Source organism: Lissotriton helveticus, chromosome 11 (assembly GCF_964261635.1).
Source record: "Lissotriton helveticus chromosome 11, aLisHel1.1, whole genome shotgun sequence".
In the NCBI taxonomy this organism is placed as follows: domain Eukaryota; kingdom Metazoa; phylum Chordata; class Amphibia; order Caudata; family Salamandridae; genus Lissotriton; species Lissotriton helveticus.
In genome coordinates this window covers 261,367,348-261,380,417 of record NC_136072.1, presented here as the reverse complement: position 1 = coordinate 261,380,417, position 13,070 = coordinate 261,367,348, and the positions used below count along the sequence as shown (strand labels likewise).

The 13,070-nt window shown below is 43.7% G+C and overlaps 1 protein-coding gene across 1 annotated transcript in view; it reads right to left on the bottom strand.

Annotated features, from left to right (window-relative positions):
* Positions 1–13,070, bottom strand: part of LOC144791747 (phospholipid scramblase 2-like) — a 564,324-nt gene that overhangs the window by 188,588 nt on the left and 362,666 nt on the right. The window lies entirely within an intron of this gene.

Genomic DNA, 13,070 nt, shown 5'->3' with positions numbered 1-13,070 from the left:
TAGAATGGGGAGGGGGTACTGGCCCAAAGAAGGTGGTTGTGTCCTATATCATCCATATATTGACACAACTGCTGAGCGGCCACAAAGATTGGTTACAACTAACAAGCAGCAATCCTCTTGGAGTTGGTTACCGCAGGCGTTGTCTCGAGCCGGGAATGCCCAAGACTGATGCGAGGGAAGTCCACCGAAAATAATTCAGAGCGGCCTGGAAGTGTGTTCATGGAACATTAACAACTTACAGACAAAACTTTCAGACCCAGATTTCACAAGTTTCCTGCAAACCTTTGATATCTTATTGTTCCAGGAAACTTGGGCGCAGTCGTCTATCCCTCTCATTGGCTACAAGGAATACACAAAATTAGCTGAAAGAAAGAGTGCATATGGGAGGGCAAAAGGGGTTCTGGCAATTTATATAAATACAAAAATAATTCTTGAAACAGTGGAAGTGTATGTGGATGACCCAAATATGCTGGTAATAAATCTGGAAGGTCGGACAGTAACCACAAAGAATCAATTATCATTGCAAACCTGTAATTCAATCCAAAGCAGAAAGCCACATATTCCAGAAGAATAGCAGCTCATCTATCCCAGTTAAAAGATAGCCACAACAAGGCACAATGGCTAGTTTCCGGTGACTTTAACTTCAACCTTTTTCATTTTCCTTCCGAAAAACATAGAGACGCAGTGGGCCCCCTCCCAGAACAAGCAATGCCATCAATCTTACGGAGGGACAACGCAGGTGAGGACCTCATACAAGCCTGTGAACTATTGGGCCTGCTGGTATTAAATGGCCGAAAGCCATCTAATATTCCACCTGGCTGGTCAAGGGTTTGTTGTGACACGGTCTCAATCATAGATAGGGCTCCCGGTTTTATGGTATTTATTTTTTTGTCATTTCCGTCTGTATTTATCCATATTTATTTTTTGGGCATTTTTTCTGTATTTATCCACATTTATTTTTGCCACAAGCAAAAGTCGACGCTACAGCTAGTATTTTTCCACATTTATTTAAATTGACAATTTTATTCTTTTTCTAGTACAATATAGTCTATATTGTACTAGAAAACAAATAACAAGCATTGGCATAGCCAATAGGTCTCACCTTTGGGACCTTATAAGTATTTAGTTATGCAGCACAATATCCTTGGTGCAACAACAACTGGTGCATGGATAAACACTTATAAGGTCCCAAAGGCGATACCTTTGGCTATGCCAATGCTTGTTAAGGTTTATGGTTCGATAATGCGGCCACATTTATGTTGGTGCCAAGATAGGAAGGAAGTGCACGTGAAAGCGGCAGATACATGAATAAATGGGACTGTGCCAGCACTGGCATCAGGCTATCGTGCTGTGCCAGGCCTCGTTTCCACCTATTAATTGTAACCGCTCAGTTATTTCAATGTGAATAGGCTAAGCACATACTTGCCTCAACTAATGTGGACCAGCTCATTCATGCCAACAGCATACGTGCCGACAGACCTGATTCAGGAGGGAGAATCCAGATTTTTCATGCCAAAAATGGCCCTGATGCAATAGTCCCCAATTCAATACAAGTCAATGGGGTACATAAATACCCCCTATTTCTTTTTAAAACTCTCTTTCCAAATATTGGTATGTATGCAATAGACCCAATTCAGATGGGAGACTCCTAATTTTTTAAGCCAGAAGCAGTTTTATTTTAGCTGCCTCCTACCTAAAATTACCTCTGTTCTCATGAAATTCAGTTTGGGAAATAAATTCTACTAATTTTTTTTTCAAAATCTACCGTTTTGCAGCTACAAAATGTTGGCATGTATGCAACTCTGTCACAGCGCATGAATCATTTGAGCAATGCAGAGCTTTCTGAGTATGGCACAGCCACACCACAGGGGCCTTTCCACACCCTCCGAGTTAGTCCACCCTGGCGGGGAGTACAGAGGTGGTGGTACCAGCAGCAGGTCTGCTGGCTCCCCTACCACCACCAAGTTGGCTGGCACACATGAGGTACAGGAGGCTCAGAGCACAGTGACGCATGCACAAATTTCAACTGTGTCCAAAGTTTTTAATTTCACACCATCCAAAGTGGGGTTTGATCACAAGGCCATTAATCTGTAGTGGCACAGAAAGTACTACCACTGAAGGCCGTGGAATAAAAATATTGGCCTGCGCTACACCCCTCTGCCCTCAGCTTAAAAGTTCCCATCATGTGCCTCAGGTGCCAGTGATGGCCTCCTCTTTTGACCTTGCGGCCTGCGCATAAAGCCCAGCCAGCCAGCAGCTGCATACATTAATTCAACAGTCACAGTTATCATATTTCTTTTTTTAATGTAATACAGTTAATCGTTCAGACACAGTAAGTTCAACATATTTGTCTTGAATATAAATTAGATGTATTCTTCAAAATGTGTGTGACATACATGTTTAGTGTATGCCCCTTCCCCCGCAGCAAAGAAGGGGGCCATACACCAAACACTGGTGTGCTTCCTGGCAGGAAGCCACCACCGCCGCCAGCTCCCAGAGGCAGCTATTTACTCTCGTGGGGGTCCCGCAGCATGAGCCAGCAAAGGAAGGGGCCATATTCTAAACCCCAGTGTTCTTCCTGCAGTCAGGGCCAGGCGGCACCTATTTACTCTCATGGGAAGCGAGATAACAAAGCTGACAAGCCTCACCCGAGTACTTCACAGGTCTTCAAAAAGACCATTCACATGTTAAGGAGGCTTTGTTGTTTATTTTCACCTCTTCTTACCAGACTGCAGGCAGTGTCTACCCCCTGTGAGAGCTGCCTTTTACACAGGACACGGGTGGGAGCTAGGTGCCCATATTTTAAAAAAACTTTTAAACGGAAACAGTTGCGGTGCGGTTTACGAAAGAAAATAAACACAGCCCTGAGATGCCTGGTCTGAAAGGAAACGGGATGGGTGCTGTGAAGCCTGAGGACAGCAATTGACAGAGTGACATGAATGTTCACAATACATCGAGCGCAGCTAGGAGCACAAGTGTTTCTACTCAGTGCCCTGCTCTCCAAAGCCCTCACCTTATCTTATCTCGCCTTATCTTCCATTCCAAGTGCCCGAATACCTGACGGCAGCGTGTCAAAATTTGCGAGTATTTTGCCGTTTATAAATATAAATACAGACAAAGAAAATATAGTTTTCCGTCTGCATTTATATGTATAAATCCGTAAAAACTGAAAATCGGGAGCCCTAATCATAGACTATACCCTTGTTTCAATGACCCTTTACCATCAGGTTTGTGATTATATGATATGCCATTGTGTGGAAAGTGACCACAACCCTCAAGTAATCAAGGTGAACATATCCCTGGGCAAACTTGAGGTTTTCGTACATTTTTGGGAGAAACATACTCAGAAAATCTGAAACGTCTGAAGGGGAGCCCTGGCTCCATCAAGTCATTAACGCAGAACGGGGTCACAAGTCTACAGAACCTAGCCCAATGTGAGCTCAATCCAATAGCGACTTGGCAGACCTTCGCTAATAATATGACTAAAACCCAAAATGAGAGGAGTCACAAGAAGGGAATTCGACTTGATCATGGCAAATCGCTAATTCTGCCTGTTCAAATTCAGAACACGAGAAAGGAAACAGACAGACTCTTTCGGCAAGTACGCCAACATCCAGGAGACCCTTACCTTCTACAACAGTTCTGTAATAAAAGACGGCAGCTAAAAAAAGAGATCTGGAAGTATAAACAAGCAAAACAGGAAACACTATGGGCCCAGTTACAACATGCCTCCAAAATATATGATTTAAAAAGATTCTGGTTTATAGTTAATCGGAACGAGAAAGGCTCTGCAGCTGCAAATAATGCCAATATCAGTGAGACAGACTGGGTACATTATTTAAAATCACATTTCAAGAGTGATTTGATTCATCCCGCTTGTACATTCTGCCCAAATAAACACACTGTGTTACAGCACAAAATGACAGCAGCTGAAGTAGAGATGGTTATCAAAAAGTCCTGGGCCGACTGTGCCCCAGGTCCAAATGGGTTACCACAGGCTTTATTCAAACATCTTTCCCAAAAATGGGTTGTTTTTCTAGCATCAATGTTCAATTTCATTTTGGAAATCAACGTTATTCGCGATAGCTGGAGGGGCTCTATCCTTCATCCCATTTTCAAAAAAGGCGTGGCCTGTTCGCCTAACAACTATAGGCTATTAGCACTGATGGATGTTGAGTTATAATAGTTTTCAACGTTAATACTCCACGATTTGGAATTTTGGGAGCATGGCAATGGAAGAATTCCCCTAAATCAAACTGTCTTCCAAAGGGGCCAAGGTACTTTAACCAATCTTATGGCCCTGAGTCTAATCAGGAATAGAGCGAGAGCAACCAGGACACCTCTTTACTTGTGTTGTGTTGACTTTAAAGCAGCTTTTGATGGCGTCCCTCTGGACAAATTATCGGCTAAGCTTCAGCAATGGGGCATCCCATTGAGCATCCTACAAGCAATTAGACTTGTATATTTCGACACCTGGGTCAAAATCAAAACCGGAGACAGCTCTTGCGTATCAAGGAAGGTCCGAACAACTTTAGGCGTAAAACAGGGCTGTGTCCTACCCCCGTTCCTTTGTAACTTATTTTTGGCATATCTTTCTACTGAGCTTGACGAACAGATGGCCCACGCTCCGTCTATAGGAGGTAAATAATTGTCACATATCCTCTATGCAGATGAACTGGTGTTGTTCAGCAACACACGAATAGGAGTCCAAAGACTGCTCAACACTTTGGGAGCTTACACTGAAAAGAACGGCCTGGAAATACATTTTTCAAAAACAAGTGTGATGGTGTGCAATCGTTCCGTCAAGACAAATCGAAAATGGGTTATTAACGGAAACAAAATTGAGGAGGTCAAACTCTATGTATACCTAGGAGTGAAAATAGATGCTAATTCCTCCTTTGTTTCCCAGAAGAAGGTGATTAGGGCGAAAGCGCAGGCCCTTAATTGCGGCTTCTTGTCACTGGCCAGATCTATTAAACGTCACGATCTAAAGCCCATGGGATCAGTTCTGCAAGCCAAACTGTTGCCAATCCTTGCATATGGAATGGAGATTATGTTGGGCGATGATGCTCTTTTGTTAGAAAAACTGATGATAAGAGCATATAAACAAATTTTTAGGCTCCCCAAGTCGGTGTTTCCGGCGCAAATCCAGCTAGAATTTCTGCTTACAAAACTGACACTTTCCAAGCCGGTGGCGTTCGTAAAGCTATGTTATAACTTGCGAGCTGCAGCAGAAGACACTCTGGCAAATCTAGTCTGGACTGAAATTAACTTGCAAAGGGGCAACTGTGTTTACAAGACATTTTTAGAAAACAGCATTACGACGCTTGATCTGGGTGACCTTTGGAGCTCTAATATCTCTGGGCAAAGCTTTACGCAGCTTGTAAATAAATCTACAAAATTGCAAAGTTAGATGGCAGACAAAGATACCATGTCAAAACATTGCCACAGTTGGCTGGTGTTGAAATCATATTCCACTTTAAGGGAATCAGCCCTGCTAGCTGCGCCTTACCACCGGAAGATCAAACAGTCATTTTTGGCCCTAAGATTTGGAGAAATGCAGGCGCTGGACCTCATGCCAAAATGGAGGATGTTCAGTCAAAGTGAAGACCAGTCTTGCCATCTATGTCATCAGGGGCCTGAATCTCTGCTTCACATTGTCTGTGTTTGTCCCTCTTTGATGGTTCAACGAAAAGTTCTATAAAGGCGGGAGTTCCTGGAACGGGGAATTAGGACCGGCAGGCGTGCACTGGTGGAGTCCATGGGCCCAATCAACACCATGCTGAACATTAGATTGACTCAGTTATTGATCTGTTTTAAGAAAATTATCAGCTAACAGGATATGAGATGTGTAATCTGGAGGTGGTCCCTGAATATAATCCCAAATTGTGATAACTCGGAAACCGTTAACGTTAATCGAGCATGCACAGTAACTGTGAAGGACGGGCTGCTAGGGACTGAAACTAGTAGCTCCATATCCCATTAGACTCAGATAACTACTTTATCTATTTCTGTATTTGTAATGATGTGAATGTTTGTATAATTGTATTTAATCATGGGTTTCACAGTCCACCTGGCACGGTATTCATACCTTTTTTAGTACCGCTTATAGGTATTTTAATTATATATATTATTGTACTTAAGAGACATTTCAGTTATCTGTGCAAAAGCTTGGTTTTTTATGCATTAGGGTAACAAACGATTCATGTTTAGTCACTTTTTATCTAACATAGACAAGTGTTGGTATCCTGAGTAAAATTTCTAGGAAGGAAAGTTGAAGAAAGCAAATGGTATGTAGTGTGAAGAGTCGAGGTTGTACTAGCTGTATGACATATCTGTTTAACATCAATTTTACTTTTTATTTGTTACGTACTTTTTAACTGTGTGATTTTGTTTATGGTTTTAATTGACTAATAAACAAAACTAAACTAAAAAAAAAAACTATTTCATCCCAGTGGAGTGTCTGTTGGGAAATGATCTTGACGCTTCTGCATTGGCAGATGTTGAGAGGAAGGCTCATGCAGAGTTGCTGGGTCCCCTGAGTGGTTGTGTGCTACTACCAGAGTGCAGAAAAACACACAAGATGATGGACGGAATGTTGCACAATGGCAAAACATTCACCCACAGTCACAGATCCATCGTTATTTTGCTCATCCTGCCACCCCAGTTCAGACATGGCCATATGCAAATCAGTCTTGACCCTGTGCCTCATGACAGTTCGGGCTGGACTGTTCCCATGGGGCCCAGGGTCAAGACTGATTTGCATATGGCTGGGTTCAAACTGGAATGGCATGGTGAGCAAAAAAACGATGGATTTAGGCCCAGATCTCTGTAAGGGGTGAATGTATGACATTGTTTTGCATTCTGTCCATCAACTCTTGTTTTTGCATTTGTCACCCCGAGTGGGACTGGTATGCTCAGACGTGAGTCCCGTGCTCTCCATGCCACTGGAATCAATCTATCCAGGCTGATGAGGGCTGAAAGCCCAAACCGGTCCTTGGATGCTTGTTTCCAGTCCAGGGAGGACCTGGCTGCTTGGCAGTTCAGACAGGACTGTTCCCATGGGGCACAGGGTCAAGACTGATTTGCATATGGCTGGGTTCAAACTGGTGAGCAAAGAAACAATGGATTTAGGCCCAGATCTCTGTACTGGGGTGAATGTATGACATTGTTCTGCATTCTGTCCATCAACTGTTGTCTGTGCAAGTACCAAAGTGCAGGCAAAGCATCCTGGAGGTCATGGGGCCTTGGATCCTGAAACAGTCGACCAAGTTACCCCAACCAAGAGAAAGGGCAAGAGGTCTGATAAGGCAATGTCAAAGAGATCACTGGACAAGTGGAAGTGTTTTCCTGAGGGAGATATCCTTGTGCCTGAGGAGGGAACTGCAGCTGAAAGTGTCTGGCCTAACCTGGCAGAATTCTTATGTACAGGGCGACTGTCCAGAGAGGAACTATGCCATGGGCCAAAGACATGTCCTATTCTTGAAGGCCTTAGGCAGCAAACTGTAAGGCAAGGAGAGGGAAATTTCAGTGGTACCCACAGGATCTCCTGGGAAAATGTTTTGTTGTACAGTGAGGCCAGGAACCACAATCCAGGTGCAGCCAGGAGAGTGGTAGCCCCCTAAATGTAGAGAGAGTTCATCTTCACTTTGGCCCATGAAATCCCCCTAGCTGGAAATCTGGGACAAACCAAAACCTGGCACAGGTTGTTTACCAATTTTTAGTGGCCCTAGATTTGTGAAAAAATGAAGGAGTGTGTTTCTCCTGTGTGAACTGTCAAGCCAGTGGCAAGACAGGCTATTTCTACTATCAGTGGTTGAGACTCCCTTTGAGAGGGTAGGGAATTGACATTGTTGGTTCACTTCACCCTCAAATTGCATCTGGAAATTGATTTATTCTGGTGGTGGTGGGCCATGCCACTGGATACGGAGAGGCAATTCCCCACAGGGCTGTAACTGCTCCTGCAGTAGCAAAGACCATCTTTGGAATCTTCACCAGGTTTGAGTTTCCTAAAGAGGTGGTGTCTGATAGAGTGATGATGTAATCGAAGATAGTAGTCAAGGAAGCAGTAATTACTATTGAATAATTTAATAAATGATACAGAGGATAAGCTGGTGTTCCCAGTCAAGGCTTAGGAGCAACTGGCAAGTAGAGAATGCCTAGACTACAAGGAGTATCATGACATCAGTAAAGATGGAATGTTCTCTATTAAAGTGACATGCAGACATAAATTAATTAAGAGATTACAACAAGTGACTAACTTCATATCTGCATACATAAAAGCTATGTGGGGTAAATATAGTGTGAGCTATAAGTTCACTACCCCATATCACCCTCAGACAAATGGTTTAGTTTAAAGGTTCCATAAAACCATGAAATGCATGATAATGGGTCACCCTGAAAAACTCTTGTTATCGTGGCTACTGTTTGCATACAGAGAGGTGCCACAAAGGGGGGTTGGATTCAGCTCATTTGAACCTTTGTTTGGCCATCCTATAAGGGGTCCATTGAGTCTTGTAAGGGAAGAATGAGAGAGACCTGTCAAGCAGGACATAGTAGACTATGTGCTAGGCCTACGTTCACATATGTCAGAGTACATGAAGAGAACAAACAGGAACCTAGAGGCCAGTCAGGAGCTTATCAAGCACTGGTATGACAAGAAATCAGCACTGGTGGAGTACCAACTAGGTGAGCTGGTGTGGTTGTATGAGCCTGTGGCTCCAAGGGTCCTCCGGGATCAGTGGATTGGGCTCTATCCAATCTTGGAGAAGAAAGGGGATGTCAACCCCTTAGTTGACATAGGTACCCCAAGGAGTCCTCACAGAGTTCTCCATGTAAATTGTCTAAAACCCAACCAGGACAGTGTTGATATGACCCTGATCATGGATGGAGGGCAGGAGTACAAAAATGAACACCTCCCTGACCTGCTGTCAAACCCCCAGGAAGGGTCAGTTGAAGGTGTCGTCTTGTATGACATCCTCACTGCAAAACAGCAAACTGAATGCATTCAAGTCCTGGAAGAGTTTACTGAGCTCTACTCCTTACCCCGTGGACAGACAACATGGTTTACCCATGATAAGGACGCTGGTGACATCCTCCCTGTCAAAACAAAATTTACAGGTTGTCAGACCAAGTTAAGGGTTCAACCCTCATACCAAAGGTAGGAAACCTGAGATGAGGTTCTTTTAAATTACCGGGGTCTCAATGCAGTTACCAAAACTTATGATGACCCCTTTCCAAGAGCGGATGAATTGATTGACAAGCTGGGTGCACCCAAAGTCTTAAGTACCTTTGATTTAACATCAGGGTACTGGCAGCTTGGACTCACATCAGGAGCAAAAGAGAGATCAGCATTTTGAACTCCAGAAGGCCACTACCAGTTCAAAGTGATGCCTTTTGGATTAAATAATGCACCCGCCACCTTCCAGAGGTTGGTAAATAGAGTTCTTTCAGGGTGGATGACTTCACTGCCTCATATCTAGAATATATAGCTGTCCTTCGCTCCACCTGGCAGGATCACCAGGTCACCTCAAGGAAGTGTTATGGGCCCTGCATCAGGCAGGCCTAACTATCAAGGCCAGCATATTCCAGATAGGGCAGAGTTCTGTAATGTGTTTGGGCCACTTTGTTGGTGGAGGTCAAGTGCAACCTCTACGGCTCAAGATTCAGATTATTCTGGACTGGGTAGATCACAAAACTCAGACTCAAGTCAAGGCATTCCTTAGCTTGACAGGATACTAAAAGAGGTTTGTGAAGAGTTATGGGACCATTGTGGTCCCACTCACTGAATATACCTCACCTCGAAAAGCATCCTAATAAGGTCACATGGACCACAGAATGCCAAATTGTATTTGACTCCCTGAAGGAGGCTTTGTGCTCTGCACCAGTACTGAAAGCATCTGACTGTGGTAAGAAGCTTAATTGTCTAAACAGGTGCTTCTGAACATTGGATTCAGGCACTGTTAGCAGAAACCAACGATGAGAACCTAGATCAACCAGTTGAGTATATCAGCAGGAGACTCCTCCCTAGAAATCAGTGTTGGAGTGCCAATGAGAAGGAAGCCTTTGCTGTGGTTTGGTCCCTAAAGAAGCTGAGACCCTACTTGTTTAGGACTCACTTTGAGGTTCAAACGGACCACAGGCTTCTCAGATGACTTATGCAGATGAGAGAGGAAAACCCCAAACTGTTGACGTGATCCATTTCCCTACTGGGAATGGACTTTACACTGTAAAACAGACCAGGAACTTACCATGCCATTGCAGATGGCCATCAAGGTTTTTACACTTAGATGATGAAAACTACCAGGGAATAGGTTAGTTGATCATCAACTTTCATCTGGGGGAGGTCATGTAGGAAAGTGTTCCTTTTTGTATGGTCACCCCCTCTTTTTGCTCCAAATGCTGATGGTTGTGCCTCTGAAAGTGCAATGGAGTCTTCTGCCTAGACCCCCAGTGCCTGTGCTCTCCCCTAAAACTGTTATGCTTGACTTGATAATCCCAAATTAACAAAAGCTTTACCCCTTATAAGTCCCATGTATATGGTACCAGGGGTACCCAGGTCATTGATGGTAAAGCGGTCCCTAGGGCTACAGCACAACTTTGTGCCACAGTGACTGACCCTGGCAACCTACTGATAGTAGGCTAGCCATTCCAGACTACCAGCACAGTGCAAACTGCTCAAACTCAAATGTGCCTTCACAATGTGTGGTACAATCACATACACTGCCCTTAATATATGTAAGGTACCCCTCAGGAAGGTCTCCTCAGCTCAGGAGACAGGGTGCATTATACTTAAGGTGTGGACATTTAAGTGCAAGTCTATATGTCCCTATAGTAGCGTCCTCCATCAAAAACCACTATATGTGTTAGCAGTTCATAGGATAACATGAGATGCCAACTGGGCTCCCTAGAGAATGGTGCTCCATCATGGGACCATTAACATAGGTTATGGTTGGTACCAAACAACGTGCTTTCTCACCCCTGAAACAGTTCGCATGCCCTGGGTGATGTGACATGCACCCAGAAGGCATGTTAGAGGTTACCCCTTGGTTGCTCCTAGCTTTACAGTGTTCTGACTGACCTGCCTGTGCTTTCCTGAACCTGTTGCTGCCAAGAAAATACCTTCACCTCCTGCCAGGCAGTGTGATCACTCCCAGGAGTCAAAGACAAATGCTTGGCAGGAAAGTAGTTGCACCTCCCTCCTCCCCAGATGGCTAGTGAATTGGCGCATCAGAGCGGTGAGCCTCAAATGCCACCAACTCTGATATGCATGTAGGCTTTCCCCCAGAGAAGTAAACAGCCCTCCCCTTGCCCCAGGCATGCTTGCAAACCAGCAATGTGAGAAATTAGTTATGGGGAAGGTGTACAATGCCAGGAAGGCTGGCCTCACCTCTAGGGTGGGCGACCTGGTCTGTACACCAAAAACCTAAATTCTGACATCTTCAGGAGGGCAGGAATTGTGAATTCTTGGAAGAAAAGGTGACCTACACCACTAGATATGGTCACCTCTGGGGCAGACCAGCTACAGGGCCTAGATGCCCATTGGCTACTAGCTCCCACACCCCTAACTCCCCTAAATCTAGGAATTAAGGGACCACTGACACCAGAACCTTAGATCCTAACAAATTACTTCAAGGAAGGACTAAGAGGAGACTTGTGTCACCGACAACAGGACTTTGCCCACCAGCACAAAGCAAAAGAGGGATACTTTGTCCCTGAGGCTATAGACTTGAAACTGCATGAAAGACCACAAACAGTGGCCAAAGCTCAACACTCCCGAAGTGAGGGAACCTTGTGGAAGCAAGAAGCATCCTCAGTCTCCACTGGATTAGTGACACTAGTCCCCTGTGAACTGTAGGTGAAAACACTCACTAGGTCTAAAAGAATAAACGGATAAATGGATCTATTCGAAAAAAGTAAATGTGGTAGTGAATGCATGCTTAACTTTTCTACACATGCCAGCAAATGGATTCCTCCTTGCTGTATATGGGTTTAATAATTCAGTAGTCTCTGCTATGGGTGTGAGGATATCTGGACTTATACATCACACTCAAGTGATGGGTTACACCTAGGAAGTTTGAAAACATTCAAAAAATCTATATTTGTGATTATTCCCAAGCACCAATCCATCGCATTTCCACACTGGAAATTAAGATTTGGAGTAACCTCTCTCCCAGGAAGGAAAGAAAAACTAATGTCACCCCGATTTGATGGGTGTAGAGTAAGGGGATTTCTCCACTGGGATGTTTTCCCCTTACAAAGAACATAAAATGTACATTTGCACTGGATCTCCTTTCACCCTGTGCAGATGTCTCTGCTATGGAGAACGCCATTCCGGGTGGTCGTTTGAGACTTTTTAAAAGTCACAGGACATCCCCAGTAGTACCCCAGCATACCTGCATTTGTGCAGTTTTCCTGACGTGCTACTGGGAATGTTGGAATAGTAAAAAATCCTAAAAGCATACTCAAGTACAGGCATACATCTCCACCCATACATGTTTAATTAATGTTGTCAATAATCCCCAGAATCTCCAATCACTGTTTGTGGAACATTTCACACATTTATCTCCACATCTAACAAGCATAGTCCAAGCCTAAGTATTAAAGAACATGGAGGAAAGCGACTAAATAGCCCCCTTCTCACCAACAACTCTTGAAGTGAAGAAAAGAAAGTGTAACGCTGTTGTAACATCGTCATTGTAAAATTATTATAAATCTAAGGTTATGCAAAGAAGACAATGCACAAAGAAGACGCTACCATAGTGGAATATAAGAGATTAATTAATACATCCGAACACCATGCATTTCTACCCATATATTAGAACATGCATAGTTTATTATTCCGTGGAGCAGGAATGTATATAATTAACCAATATAAAAGTACATTATGATAATTAGTAGGTTTAAACTATGAATATGGTAGTTTATTTCTTTGCTCTTCGCTTTGCGAATTGGCCGTTACATCCCATTCATTTTAAACCTTAATCACAGTAGAATCAGTACCTTCTTACGATTGTGTTTTTAAATTCCTATTTGTGTGGTAAATCCTGTGACTGTGTGGAAAATTCCCT